The 16,166-nt window shown below is 39.3% G+C and overlaps 1 pseudogene; it reads left to right on the forward strand.

Annotated features, from left to right (window-relative positions):
- LOC145992347 (cytochrome c oxidase subunit 1-like) overlaps positions 1-16,166 on the forward strand; it is a 107,928-nt pseudogene that overhangs the window by 8,719 nt on the left and 83,043 nt on the right.

Raw genomic sequence — 16,166 nt, forward strand, 5'->3', positions numbered from 1 at the left:
GAAAACACGTAAAAGAAAAATCAGACAAAATATCAAAGTCAGAGATATTTTTACATCATGATACAGAACAGCACCTGGGTAATTTCACAGTTCGACCTTTTTCAGAAAAAACATACTATTCCGTACAAACCTATTGCTTTCTTCGATAACCAGAATGTAACTTCGTTTCTCGAACCTGTCTATCTTCGCTTACAGCTGAAGATGATTAAACAAGATGGAAGTCGTATGAGAACTCTACCGTCCGATAAAAAATCGATTCTCTGACAGGTTCGGGTATAAGAAGAAGAATTACAAGAAAAAATACTCATTCGATGTTAAAACATTCAGGTACCCGTGTTAGAACCTCGAGGATCAGAAAAATCAAACAGACTATCAAAGTCAAAAATATTTTTACACAATGATGCAGGACAACACGTGTATGATTTCACAGTTCGATCTTTTTCGGAAAAAACCTATTCAACAAAATGTCGAAAAAACCTACACTGTTACCTACAAACCTATTGCATCCATCGATAACCAGAACGTGATACCATTTCTCATACCTGCAACAGCAACAGATTTTCTGGATCTTGCATCTGTTTATCTTCGTTTACAGGTGGAGATGGTCAAACAAGATGGGAGTCGTATGAGTGCTTTGCCGACCGATAATGCAACCACAAAAAATTGTGGGGTAGTAAATTATCTCCTCAATACTATATTTTCACAATGTAACGTTGCTATCAACGGTATATCTGTAACAAATGCTGACAACAATTATGCATACAAATCGATTTTTGAGGTACTTCTCAATTACGGTACTGATGCTGCAAATACACATCTTACTAATGCTTTATGGTACCTGGACACGCCTGGAAACCAAGATAAAATCACAACCAATAACGAAGGTTTCACCACCCGAAAAAATTTTTTCCAATACGTTCCGTCATCAGGAAATCCTATGGAAGTAACAGCCGATATGGAACTTATGGGAAAACTCCACATAGATTTTTTCAATCAGCCTAAATATCTACTCAATGGTGTGGAAGTACGTATCGAACTTATCAAGTCACGTGATGCTTTTTATATCTGGGGAGATCAAGATTCACCTAGCGTACAAATAAAAATTTTAAAAGCTGCTCTCGAAATAAATCACGTCATTCCTACTCCTAGCACTAGTTTGGCTATAGACAGAGCACTTTCTTACGCTCCTGCACATTATCCGTTCACAAGAAGTATTATCAAGGCATACTCTTACGTTGCAGGAACGCAGCAGATTTCTATCGACAATGCTTTTCAAGGTCCTTTTGCGAATGTTATTCTTTTTACTATGGTATCCACCGCCAGCTTTCTCGGAGACAGTAAAAAAAATCCGTTCGACTTTAGAAGTTTTAACCTATCTTCTTTCCATCTTGTAAAAAATGGAGAGCTCACACCTTCTGAACCTTTACGAATCAGTACAGGAGGAAATAGCGGTTTAGTAACACGTGCCTACCAAACTCTCTTTTCCGGCACAGGTATCCATCACAATAATTATGGACATCAGATAACAAGGAAGATGTTTGAAAACGGATCATTTTTTCTAATTTACGACATTACACCAGATTTTTCAGGAAACGATACACACATCAGTCTACAGGAACAAGGTACCTTAGGAGTAGAAATGCAGTTTTCTCCACAACTGTCGGAAAATGTTACCTGTCTTCTCTATGCTGAATTCGAAGTGGCCTTGGATGTGACAAAAGACAGAGGTGCTATCCTTCACTAATAAACCTAACAATTTTACTCTATAAATTTGGTGTATTCCTGTTTTCTGCCACAGAAACCTACCTGTATCGTAATAGAAAAAGACTATCGTGTTTGTGTACTTTATTATAAACGTATCCGACATGAACACATCACAGATCAGACATATTTTATCTCACAACTGTTCCACCAAAACAATTTTTTGTGGTGTTTACCCGAGAGATCTTCTGCCTCGAACGTTCTCCACCCCTGCTTTGATAATCGCAAACACGGATACTTCCGATTCCGAAGGAACACACTGGGTTGCTTTCTATTTCGACAAAAACAATAAGGCAGAATATTTTGATTCATACGGTTTCCACCCCTATTACCCAGAATTCATAACATTCTTGAACCGTCATTCCTCTATTTGGACTCACAATAATACCCCCTTACAAGGAATATTTGCTACAACTTGCGGACATTACTGTTGTGTATATGCTTATTATAAAGCACATCACGTCACAACCAGGGATTTCATCCGGATATTCCCACCAGGTGTCAGTAAAGATGAATATATTTTACACCGTTTTCGTCAGATCTTCAAATGTTTACCGCATTCAAAGTGTCCTAAAGGAGCACAAGTGTGTCGTTCCATCAAACCTGTTCGGGAGTGTATAAGGTGATTTCTATATAAAATATGTATGATGATTCTGCTCACTCTCAGTATCATCTTGACACCTTTAGTGAAAACATCATGGAACCGGTCAAAAATTCTACAATGGAAAAACATGATCAGCTTCTAGACCGTATTACTCATAAGGATGGTGTTTCTAGATGTAGAAAACGTAGACGTCTGCCCCCTACCAAAATTGAGATTCCTGTTATAAAAACTGAACCGATCGAGAGTGAACCGGATGTGACAAAGGATTGTGATTTCATGAAAATACGTCAAGAAAACAGTTCTTCCCAAAATAAAACCGAATGTTCGGAACTGCACAACATAGATGTCTGTTTGGATCTTTATCTTGCAAATATATACTTTCTGAACACAGAAAAAACCAAATATGTAGCAGTAGGATTCGAAAAACAGACACCTTTCAATCTGGTATGGGAGTTTTCGCAACAAGGAAGATTACCCGTACGAATTAATTCTTCACAGATTAGAGAATTGTGTGTTTTGAAATCTGATGTACTTAATTACATCGAAACAGGTCGACGATTTAATTATCTCGTCACAGGGAATGTTACTCTCAGTGCTGTAATTTTTTTCGGAAAACGTTGTATTTCCATGTATCAACATTCCTCACCGGATGCTTTTATTTTTACACCCCCGGAACTACATTTATTTTTTTGTGAACTTTTCACACCCTTAAGAAAATTAACGAACGAACGTTATCATAAATTACAGCCACATATACAGACTTTTGTGCATTGTATCGAAAAGAATATGTTTTCAGAAAGAAAAGAAGTACCGGAAAACCTGATAAGCCATTTTCACGTTCTCTGGTACAACGAATTGATGATTGAAATATATCTTCAACACAATGTTGGACATTCATTGATATTATAAATAATTTTATTATCCATTATGTATTTTTACTGTAAATGTATATCTTTATATGTATATTATTAAATTGTAAATAAAACATTTGAAAAAAGGTTAAACATTTTTTTATTTTTCTCTATTACAGTAGAAATGGTACATTTTCCAAACATTTTCAACTGCACAGGTTTTGTTCACATTTTTTGATTCACTATGTTCTCTACATTTCTTTTTCTCTACCGAAAGTTTCACACTCTCCAATTTTGGACACCCAAATTCTTCAATATTATCTACGGTTAACGTACTCATACGTTTTTCTCCGATACATTTTTCCAACCATTTAGTTTTTTCAGTACCTTTAACATACACATTTTCATTTACAAGTACAGAATATAAAAGATCTCCTAACTTCTCATACGGTACCCAACCATTTTCCCAGGAGAGTCCGTGTTTGTTTGCTCGGAGCCAATAATTCACACGACGATATTTTTCACTTAACAAATGTAGACCGTATGGAGGTTTTACTAAATAATCAAATGTACATTCAAAAGGAGACTTCAATATTCCGACTTCTTTCCACACAAATTCACCGTCTTTTCCTCGTAAACCTTGAACGTCCAAAAAACATACATCCATTGTTCAACAGGTAAAAACTGTCAATGTATTTTTAATAGATCCACGACATATAGCACACTTATCGAGTTGTGAGGCACAGGATCGACAACTGACAAAATGTCTGCACGGGAGAAACACTATATCGCAAACATTCAAAAAACAGATTTTACAAATCATTACAGAATCTGCATTTTTTTCAATAACTTTTTTGCAGAGTTTTCTCTATTAGCACAATATTTACATTCGACCTTATAATGTAGTAATGCAACACTTTGTATAAAACTACAATGGGGCACTGCTGCCAGATGTCTTATAACAGGACAATCTTCCGGTGTCCAATCACAAAATCCATAAAAACAATATGAACACAGTACTCTATCACCGTGGCCTGAATAGTAACATCCTGCAGTCACTAACTCTTCAGGTGTCTGTTGTAATCCTACAGGCCACTTTTCGTAAGTTTTGTATCGAGAATCGACTGATAGGTAGTTATTACAATGCCCCGAAAATCGGTAGCAGGGGTAACTGAACACTTTCATAAATCAGCCAAAGAAAAACAATCTGATACAGTAGGTGATGGGGTTCCAGGTATTGGTGATAACGGTACCGGCACAGTATCTTCTACATCACTATCGAACAGGGCTCTGGAAAAACCAAGACGATTCGAAGATACCACTGGAAAACAGGGATGTCCTTCTAATTTACGTAGTAGAGAACGGTTGCAGGTAGTACACCACAAAATAGTTTTGTTCACTAACACGGCAAGCCACTCTTTCACTCTTTGTTTTAAAGCTTCAGCAATCTCATCTTCATCCTTCCTCTGAATGAGTTCACACGAACATTTGTGACTGGGAAATCCTGTTCTCTCATCCGTAAACTTTTTTCTTTCCACTATCTCCTTCAACGTCTCGCAGGAATAATGGACTGCTTCTCCCGATCTATTGAACAGGTAACATCCGCACCATGGAGCTTCACGTAGTGCTACGTACATAAACGGGAACTGTTTCAACACTCGCTGTACAGCCTCACGATCGGTATCGATATCGCCGCAGGATTCTATGACTTCCCAAAACTCTTCGTAACTTATCTCGTAGAAATTCAAAGCTTTCTCCGGAAACGTTATGTAATACTCTGCCATTGTGACACACTCTCGTTCTTTTTATACCGTCTACATATATATACCCTTCTTCCTATTACGTCATTTTCCTTAAACATGTCCAAATAACAACGATCTTTGAATCAAATGAGTCAGCAACATTTTCCCGGCTTCTCAAAGACAGGTTGTTGACCTCTATAATGAATGCGTCATTAAATTCGAAAACCTAAATCAACCTCTGTACCGAAAAACAAACATAATAAAATAAAAAAAACAACAGTAAAACATTCCCCATCCGTTATCTATAATCTTTTAACCTCTATCTCAAACTCCACACATTTCTGGAACCCTGCCAAATAATAACAATGCCTGTTTGTTCACTCGAAAATGAACCCGAGCAAGAAATTTCCGGTCACGTGACTTTCACGTGATTTTGGCGGGAAATTCTCAGAATCGACCCGAATCAACAATTTCCTATCACGTGATTTTCACGTGATTCACACAACATTTTCTAAACCTCAACCTCTTATCTATAACCTTTCACCTTTCTCAGACAACATTTTAATCATCATTCATCCGGGGTCAAAAAACTCTTCAACCAATCAAAACTCAAAACACCTATGACGTCATCATCTCCTCATCCAAACAACCAATCAAATCTCTCACCCATATCTCAAACCCCGCCCATTTCTGGCCTCCATCCAAAATACAAACAATGCTTGCTTGTCCACTGCCCTTTATCATCAATTGATCTTTCATCGATCTTTTCCAATCAATTGATTTATCGACCCATATCCGGGAACATAACTACTTACGTAATCAGTGCGATGTTTGTAGTGGTGCAACACTCTACGTTAGAGAAAACAGGGTTTGAAGTAGAGTTCGATTGGTTTGAATTTTTTAACGTCGCATTTCTTCTACTTTTGGCTAATCACGAAGATGAACTTGAATGATAATAAGATCGGATGGATGAAGCAGTATCCGAATGAAGGGAGTGAACCGGGGATTCCCCCCTCTATTTTCCCCATGCCCTGCTCTACATTTACATTTTCATTCCCAACCATGGGAAGAAAATTTTCCCTTCTCAACGTGTACTTTGAATGGAATGACAGTCATTCACTGCTTGAGTCATAATTTCGAGCTTGCTCTTCAAGATGTTTTTAAGAAAGATAGCCATTGCACCCTAAATATTTTATGGATGCACTTTATTTTATGTTCAGTCAAAACAGAAAAAAATAAAGGATCTGTTCTAGAGTGGTCAAGCAGTAGAAACAACAATGATGGAAATTAACGAAATGTTTGACATTTCTTGGGTGCCATCAAATCAATCAGTTTGGGTAATAATAAATACTTATCTGGTTCTTGTACATTTCTCTTCGAATCGTGAACTCAGTGCAGCTATCAGTTGAAAGGAAATAGAAAGAGCCAAAGAATGCTGAAGAAAGTACCAACTTAGTTATTTGTAGTACAATTTTGACTTTCCCCTGTTTTATTAGATTTCCTCAAACAGTTTCCATTGCCTCTTCAGAGAAGAAGTGCACGTCAGGAACTGGCTTTGGCAATAACTTACTTTAGCGAAGTACAAACTTTTCAACCTCACAACAATTATAGTACTACAAGCAGTGGCGTGCCCAGGAGTTTACAAAAGGAGGGGTTACGTATACTTTGTCTTGGCAGTCTGCCCTCATTTTGTCATATTTTCCTACCTTTGACATTTTTCTTTTAGGAATGCTGGGCCAAACGGGGGGTTATAACCGCCACTAACCCCCCCTTGGGCACGCCACTGACTGCAAGTTTAATTTGTGGAAGCAAACGTTATATTTCTCCTTCCTTGATTCCTACTCTTCGCCGACCCTTCTCCAGACTTCCAGGAGCCATACACTGACACAGCTTTCAGAAGCATTCTTCCCAAACTTGTTTCTGTCCGACTCAAATGCTAAGGGGAACAAGGCATTGGATCGCATCGTTTCTCAACCTATGGGGCCCGACTCACAGCTGGGACCCGAGGGGGTGTTTGGTGGGTTGCGAAGTCGGACTTGAGAATTTATTTACTGTTTTACAAAACTATTACGTTTAAAATACTAATATATATTATTTCAATATTTTAACCCGTGTTGTACGTAGTGTAAGCTATACATTTCTGTTCATCGTAACCTAACCTCTGGAATTCAAGGCGCCTTGCTGTTGGACGCGCTCTTCTTTTCTCAGTTTATTGTTTCCTGCCCTTGCGCACAATTTGATGATGGAAATGGACAATTCCGTCTTTCATACAATACTGGTAAAATACCTTTAACCCAAATAACGTAGTTCAGTACACCATATTATTTGTTTATTTACCTAGTACCTACAGTACTGTGCGCCCATTTTACACCGATTACAAAAACGAAAACAAAGGAAGTTTGGCACAAAATATTTACACGTACATTGTTCTTTTACAAACACAGACGAAGCATAAGGTGAGGTCAGGGCTCGAAATGGACCGTAGCCGACCGGAACGGCTTCCGGTTCGTGATTATCTGGAACCGTTCAGTTCCGTCTCGTCAGTTCAGTTTCTTAGATATTTAGACATGGCTACTCTTTAAGCATTGAAAGCAAGTGATTCACCTTGAAGGACGATAATTTCGGAGTTAAGGATAACCATGTTCCAAAGCATTTTCTTCTTTGGTGAATAATATGAATAGCTGGTTTAAAGACTCAGGTATATTTTCGCATACAGTCCCATAAAACGCAAATACATGGTATTTAGATAATTGTGAAGGTGTGTGAGATGTCAGGCGAAAGGATGTGTGCGTCAGTAGTTAAAAATCTTCGCACCTACAAAGAAACTCCACAACACATTGCCACGTCACTCAAAGTTTATGTGAATTATATCAAAATTGTTCCAATATCTACAACTGCATGTGAACGCTGGTTTAGAGATGATATCTTTTCTTGGATCATAGAATAAGCTACATCGCTGTAAGTCAATTTCGATAATGTCCCCTTTTTTTTATCAGATATGAGCTCCAAATACGATTTTAAACCTTCGTTTTAAAAGTTATTCAAAGACAACAATGGTTATCGGGGATTATTTTAATGGAGGGTTTCCCGACTTTTCTGCTTTCATTTGTTTATTTTATAAAAATATCGGGGTTGTAGCCCATTTATGCCCCCTTCTTGAGGGTACGCCAGTGGCCTGAAGTGACTACACCAAACAACGGAAAAGCTTAGTCAGGCTGCAGCAGATCGGACCTTATCAAACTATCTCTCGAACACGAACTCGTTAAGCCTCTTGCAACGGTTATTCGATTCGGACAAGACGTCGCCACGGAATCACGATGCGTAGCTTACAGTGTTCTCTGTTCCACCCTTCTTTCTCCCTCTTCTATCTGTCCTTATATTTTTCCCCATGTGTTATATTATAGAATTAATAAATAGATGTGTAATTCCCATACATTTACAGCGTAATTGCTCTTACAATTTTGAGAAATCTTTACGTGATTCTGGGATTAGTCTTTCTGATTAGCCAAATTGGTTTCAAATTCACTTTATTCTCAAATGTCGGATTCAAATCACGGTTCAATGTGTCTCTCCAGGAATCGTACCTGGTACTCATTTTTAACAAGGCGTCGCGTCCTTCCCGACTGGAATTAAGTTATACTGTAATAATACATAACAACCTTTTTAACAGACCATCTATTCGTATCTCTGTCTAGTTGAAAGGATTTTGTAACGTAAAGGTAACTTCCCCGTGCATACTGCACCGTGCCTCATTCAGGGGAACTGGGTTAGGGTTCCACACATTCTCGATCTCGGCCATTTTGGAGGTGGTGTGATCAGCACCAGCGCCGCCTTTAACCTGTAGGTTTGCCTCCAGGTAGACACTGATTTGAAGCTGGATAGCCCCAGAGCCGCTTAATTCGGTGACGAGGCCGGAAAATAATCCTACTTTAGATCCCCCACACCGGGAATAAAACTCTTGTATCCCGTGTGGCAGTCAGACGCCAAACCGATTAGAGCCACTAATCGGGGTTAATTGGGACTTGATATAGAGTTGAAAATGGGTCCGAATCACTGTACCATAGACATTCAGGGCTCAGCATAAATCGTTTAACTTGGATACGATTTCAGATAGCATGGACGGAATCATTAGTGACTGGGAAGGATGTCACTTCAGTTTACCTTTCTACGTATTTCTTTAGGCCATGTTTGAGGCAACAGCCAACTGGTTCCATCAGCACTATGAGGTAGAGGTAAGGGACTCGAAAAAGCCTCTGACCAGTGGCGTCGATTAGGGGTGTAGTTGCCCCCACCCACTTTTTCCAACTTTTGTCCCCGCACTATGCTAAATCTTATGTACCAAGGGAAAGTAAATTGTTCTTGCCCGCACCCCTACTTTTTACACCTTGTCCCCTAATTTTGGAACCCAATCGCCGCCAATAGGCAGTCGCTTCGGTTGGTTGAGTGGTCGACTCGCGATTTCGAAATTGTAATTTAAATTGATTGATTGATTGATTGATTTAGTTTATTTTATTCCGCGTTTTGTGCCTCTTGGCTAATTTGCGAAGATGGGGATGAGTGATGAAATGATGAAATTGATGAATAGACATTCACAAACAACCAAGCCCGAATGGGATTCGAACCCGGAACCCTTGGCGTCGTAGCGCGATGTGCTAACCACTCGGCCACAGGGTCGGGCGAAATTGTAGTTTAAAGGTTCGAGTCTTGATCAGGACATGTTGGTTCATTTGTGAATGAACTTCATATAAAAATCATGCATCATTATCGATACATTTTATTTTTAATAGGTAGGAAATAAAAAAAATAGAAAATAATATTAAATATATAACACAACATTAATAGGGTGAAACCGTTAATTGAATTTGATATTCAAAAGTACGTAATAACCTACTCCTGCTGACGTCACACTTCAAATCGCCGAAACAAGTATAATGGACCCACCTGTATATTACTACCTAACGACGCGCTGGATTGAAAACAAAAGAACAGCGAGGGATCCACAACAACACGGCAACCGAAAAGGGAGTCCAAGTACAGATTGTATTTGCGTTTTTCTATTTTGGCGACACGTGAAAGTACGGAGGATTGGACATTCACAAATATCCATACCCAGGCCGGGATTCAAGCCCGGGTCCCCTGCCGTCGTAGCACGATGTTCTAACCACTCCGCCACGGGCGAGGTGGGGCTGCAACAAAATGAATATTACACGAAAGAAGTTTCAAATGTAAGTTGCAACGGCATATTATATAGGAAATATTTTGTAAAGTTTGAAGAATGCACAAAGTATGTTTCTAGTAAGCTAGGAAGAATAAAGGAATATGTGATATATTTTATTGTACACGAGTTACAACTGTCTGTCAGAACAAATACACTCGTATTTTACAATGACATGTTGACGGGAAGAGATTCCAAAGAAAAATGTAACTGAATCAACACAGAGACGCAGAGGACACATTGCTGCAATGTTACTACCTCATAACGTCACTCGAAGTTTCATAATCTTGTATATGAAAGGCTGAGAAGAGGTTGGTCTCAACCTTGCCTGCGCCGGCTCCGTGGCGGAGTGGTTAGCACATCACGCTACAACGCCAGGGTTCCCGGGTTCGAATCCTGGCCTGGGCATAGATATTTGTGAGTGTCCATTCATCAATTTCATCATATCATCACTCATCCCCATCTTCGCAAATTAGTCATAAGTGGCACAGGAAGCGAAGTAAAATAAATCAAATCATTCATTCATTCAACCTTGCCTGCTCCCTGCTGTTGCCTATCGCAAGGATGAAGTGTTTCGAGGCAACAAGGTGGTAAAAAGGGTTCTTTATTGTATCCCGCGTTTGAGACAGGGTATCGACATCCACACACGATATTTAAACGTGACTGTATGCTTGCTTTTGGCGCAGGTGGAACTAGTATTTCTTGTGCTTCACTGCAGGGAGAAATCCCGAAATAAGAAAGGAGCGGAGTCCGGTAAAAAAAAAAAAAAAAAAAAAATATATATATTCGCAAAAACGAAAGGCTAATTGTCTATGAACTTGGACGAAAAGAAGCACCAGCAGATTTCTTGGATGACGTGGTAGTAGAGGTCAGGTGACCAACAGTTATCGTGATTGGGTGGTTACAAAGGATGAGATTTAGAAAACGTTTTCTTCTTCGCTCCGCTCGCGAAACAAACATTTCTGTAAACTTCACATCAAGTTCATACTCTCTACTTCCAATTAAATATTTATTCAATTATGCACTATTCAATTAATATTGAATTTGTTTGAGATGAAAGATTCTATTGAAATTTCCATTAAGAGACACGATTTTATTCTTGTAAATTTACTGTACTGGATCTCTGAGAAATTAACACTATCAAAAGGTAAAGTGCTACCCTGTGCTTAACACCACGCCATGAAGGCGTATAGGGGGTGTGGGGGTAACGCCCCACACTTTCTTGATCCGGTCGTGAGTGGGGGTGATGTGATCAGCATCATGCCTCTGTCCCCTGTCATTCGACGCTGGGTGAACGCCGGGGCCGCTTCCAACGTTTATTTATTTATTTATTTCGTCTTCTTTTGCATGGCGAAGTTAAGGCTGTGGAGCCTTTTCTTCCACTTGACCATGTTTACAAAAAAATTGAATATGAAATAATTAAAATTTTGAAAAAAAAGGAAGAAAAAAAATATATAAAAAATTACAGAGAAATAGAAAATACAAAGAGAAATTACATATAAGAAAGGTAATCTAACCTATAGATACGGACACACACACTCACACACACACATACATATATATCTTTGCCCTTACACATTTACAAGCAAATACATAACACTACACTTACTTAAGCACAGTTCAATATTACACATACTTAAAACACAGTCCAATACGGTATACTTTGATGATAATTCATGTTAACTATTACTCTAATTCATTTTAGTGCCTTACGTCCTTCTATCATTCTCTGCACCCGCCATATTAATAGGGAAATCAAACATTTAATTTTCATTGTATAATATGTGTAACTTTAACAATTGTTTGAACGTCACAATTGAGGAAGAGACATGAATTTCAGGTGGCAACTTGTTCCAAAGGCCTGCTGAGGTAACAGTAAAAGAATTTGCATAAAAGTTGGATTTGTGGAGTGGAATGGACAGCAGAGACCTTTCGCGCGATCTGGTGTTGTGGCTGTGAAAGTCGGAAAGATGTTGAAATCGGTTATAGAGATATTGCGGGTCTTTTATTTGAAGGATTTTGTACAGTAAAATTAACTTATGAAAATTACGTTTATCGCTTAAGTTAAGCCACTCGACCTTCGCAAAGTACGATGTCAAATAGTCAATATTTTAGGTCGAAAACGAAACGAATGCAGGCATTTTGAATTCGCTGCAGTCGTTTAGCTTGCTCGTGATTGACATCCAAGAAAGCAATGTCGCAATAGACAACAATGGGAAATACAAGAGACTGGACCAGTTTAATTTTTATGCGTTCAGGGAGGAAGTTTTTGAGCCGATAGAGTGAATGCAATGCACCGAAAGCTCTTCTAGATACAGAGTTAACTTGCTCTGACCAGGTGAGATGTTGGTTGAGTATCACACCCAGATTCTTAACAGTAGTGGAGAAGGGCAGATGAATGTCATTTATGTTGAGTCTAGGGAGGCTAGATTTATCTATTTTGCTCAAAATTCTTGGGGAACCTACAAGAATACACTGGGTTTTAGTCGGGTTTAGATGTAAGCCATGGTGTGCAGACCAAGTACTTATTTGTTTAAGGTCATTGTTCACAATTTCTATTGCATGCAGTAATTCTTGCGGGGGGAAAGAGAAATATAACTGAAAATCGTCGGCATAGATATGATATATACAGCCGTTAAGCACAGTCGGGAGGTCGTTTATATACAGAGCAAATAAGAGGGGGCCGAGTACAGTGCCTTGAGGGACACCACATGGAATGTTTTTCCACGACGATTTTCCATATAGGTCAACGACACATTGTCGACGTTCTTGTAGATAGGAGCAGAACCAATTAACCGCGGAGTCGGAAAAATTGAAAATCGATGATAATTTAGCGAGTAGAATTTCATGATCAATTGTCTGAAAAGCTTTTCTAAAGTCTAGAAGTACCAGAATCGTAAGTGGTTTTTGTCCATGGCTGGCCTCATGTCATCGGTTACGTTGACAAGAGCCGTGTAAGTGCTGTGGTTACTTCGAAAGCCAGACTGAAGAGGATCTATTAAATTATTCCGCGTTAGAAAGTCCCGGGTTTGATCGCTGACGAGATGCTGTAGGGCTTTAGACAAGGCTGGGAGGATGCTGATTGGTCGGTAATCGTTGACGTTTATTATGTTGTTTGTTTTAGGTATAGGGCGTACCAGGGCGAGTTTCCAAGACGAGGGAAATGCGCCGGTAATTAAAGAAAAATTAAAAATATGAGTGATAGGAGCAAGTACGTGGTAGAGAATTTTTTTAATCATGAGGATAGAAATTTCATCTACTCCTACGGCCGATGACTTTATCTTCTGTAACGATTTTCTGACCTGTTCCGGCGAAAAATAAGAAAAACAAAATTTTGGAGCAGTTGTGGAGCGTGTTTCAATGTTACGAATCGTTTCGTGTTTCACATTATCATCGACGATCGGAAGATCACAAAAGTGATCGTTCAATACTTCCGGTGGAAATTTATTCACGGATTCGTGGATAGTTAGAAAAGTTCCCGGATTTGAACCGGCCGGGGATCGAACCCGCGACCTTGAGCGTGGTAGGCAGACGCGTTACCGACTGTGCCACCGCGGCCTTCTAAAATTAACATTATCGTCATTTTAAAAAGGAATGAAATAAGTGACCTTTTCCTTCGCTCTCTTTGTTGAAATATAGTATATTCGCAAAAGCCACGTGACGCGACCTCCTCCTCCCCCAAGCAAATAATTCCAACAGAGGTAAAATTTTAGTGAAGTGGGAAAGTGGTTTTCACATTGCGCTGCGATGCCAAGGATCCAGGGTTGGAATCCCACTCGGGCTTGGTTGTTTGTGAATGCCCATTCATCAATTTCATCATATCGTCACTCATCTCCATCTTCGCAAATTATCCAAGAGGCACAAAACGCGTAGTAAAATAAACTAAATCAATCAATCAATCAATCACATCGCGCTACGACGCCGGGGGTCCCGGGTTCTAATCCCGGCCTGGGCATTATGTTTGTGAATGTCCATTCATTAATTTCATCATGTCATCACTCATCTCCATCTTCGTAAAGTAGTCAAAAGTGGTACAAAAAACGAAGTAAAATAAAGCAAATCAGTCAATCAATCTATTGTAGTTGATTGAAGGATATCCTAAATCTGATCACGCCCAGGGCGCAAGGATCTTAACAGCTGTATTGTGACTGACATTTCAGAACGTTGAAAAAGGTGAAAACTTAGATTCAGCAATATTTTTTTAGGGTCGCTTCAGTAGATTATAGTGCACACTGAGAGAGTGTGCATGTATGTAGTCAGTGGCTTTGCAAAAGTTCTGCGGATACCGCCTTTGCGTAAGCATTTTCTTCCTTTCCTTAGGTGAAGACAATGCAATAATAGCTTAATGTAGCTTCGAGAGGAAAGAAACACGCGATAAGACAAGCTGCCTGTGTCGCTTGTCGCTCGCGTATTGCTCGAATTGGGCTTTTATAGTCCTGTAGTCTCAGTCCGTTGTTCGCAGTGAATGTTTAGCTTTAGAGAGATTTCACATTTTGTGACAAACGACAGACGACAAGCGACACGAGTCGCTTGGAAGCGAACCCCCAGTAATCAAGTGAACCTTTCCAACAGAAGCGACAGAACAAACTGCACGTGCCGCTTGAAGCTTGTGTGTCGCTCAAACTGGCCCGTTTTCTCAATACCGTCCATGGTGTCGCTTGTTGCTTACAGCTTCTGTGTGAATTCTCCGTATCACTTGTCGCCTGTCGCTTCCAGCTTCTCGCTTTGTAAGGGAAATTTCACACTGAAGCGACAAACGACACGTAACAGGCGACAAGCGATTAACCACTTTTGGTTAATCGCGGCGATGAGTGATGATCACATGAAATTGATGAAAGGGCAGTCACAAAGAATATCCATGCCACGACATTAGATTCTATCCTTTTACAATTTCTAGAAGACATATTTCATTTTTTCAAAAATAAAATATATCTGAGTTTCGGTTTTCTAAACACAAATCACTTCAGGTAGAATATTTCTGCAGTTTTCCCATAGTTTGTGGACAGTGAATTACGTGGGAAATGTTGATTTGAACAGAGTGTCCACACTCATCTTGCCTACGGTCCCATCAAATTTATCATTTCATCATTCATTTTTAATGTTGCGGTTACCATAAAGACGTAGAAAGCGACGTCAAATATCAACAGCTGCATCTTACATATACTAGACATATATAAGTTATTATGAACACGCCATTATAAATAACAAACATCTGTGGAAATTTGAACGTATGAAGGATAATAAGTGTTGATGGCGTAGCGAAATATTTCGTACGTAAAATTGCATTTATTTTCCCACAAGCAACTTTAGATTTCAATGTAGCGTGATTACTTTTTGATATTTGATACTTGATGATAGTCATGATTATTTTTGCTTGATTTGTATAACGCAATTTATTGTTATTACGTGCTGTAAACTTCTTCATATTATTGCCTAGGTCTTATTCCTTGCTTTTTGCCTAATTCCCTACTGTAAATGGTTGATAGAACCAAGATATGTACGATTAAAACTTAATACATTTCCCGTAAGTTTGCCTTGCTACGCGAGACCTGCACGCTTAACATAGCTCTTGGTCACGTCAGAGCTTGTAGCGGCTCCTGGCCAATGGGAGACCGCTGTGTATCGGAATGCTCTTTCTATAATACTCTATAATCCTTGGTCACAGTATTCCAGATCCATCTGGCAAGGCCGCGCCCAAAACTCGTTGTCTTTTGCCGAACTTTCTGTTTAAATGTGTGCATTCAAAGTAAAAATATAAAGAAACAACATACAAATACTTAAGCAGGGATATTAGCATTGATACTCGTATATGCGTATAATACATTTTCCTATATACAAGACAACAGAGAGAACAATGAATGTACCTTTGGTAATGGTCCCCACCAGGAAACTTTGGGGAAGGAAAAAACCTTGAGCTGAAGATAGCGATTTCTTTCCTTCATGACAGTGGCATAGCAGCCGCCCCCGCGATGGTGGTCTCTAAGCTCCTGAAA

Source organism: Lepisma saccharinum, chromosome 9 (genome assembly GCF_977018435.1).
Source record: "Lepisma saccharinum chromosome 9, izLepSacc3.1, whole genome shotgun sequence".
NCBI lineage: Eukaryota > Metazoa > Arthropoda > Insecta > Zygentoma > Lepismatidae > Lepisma > Lepisma saccharinum.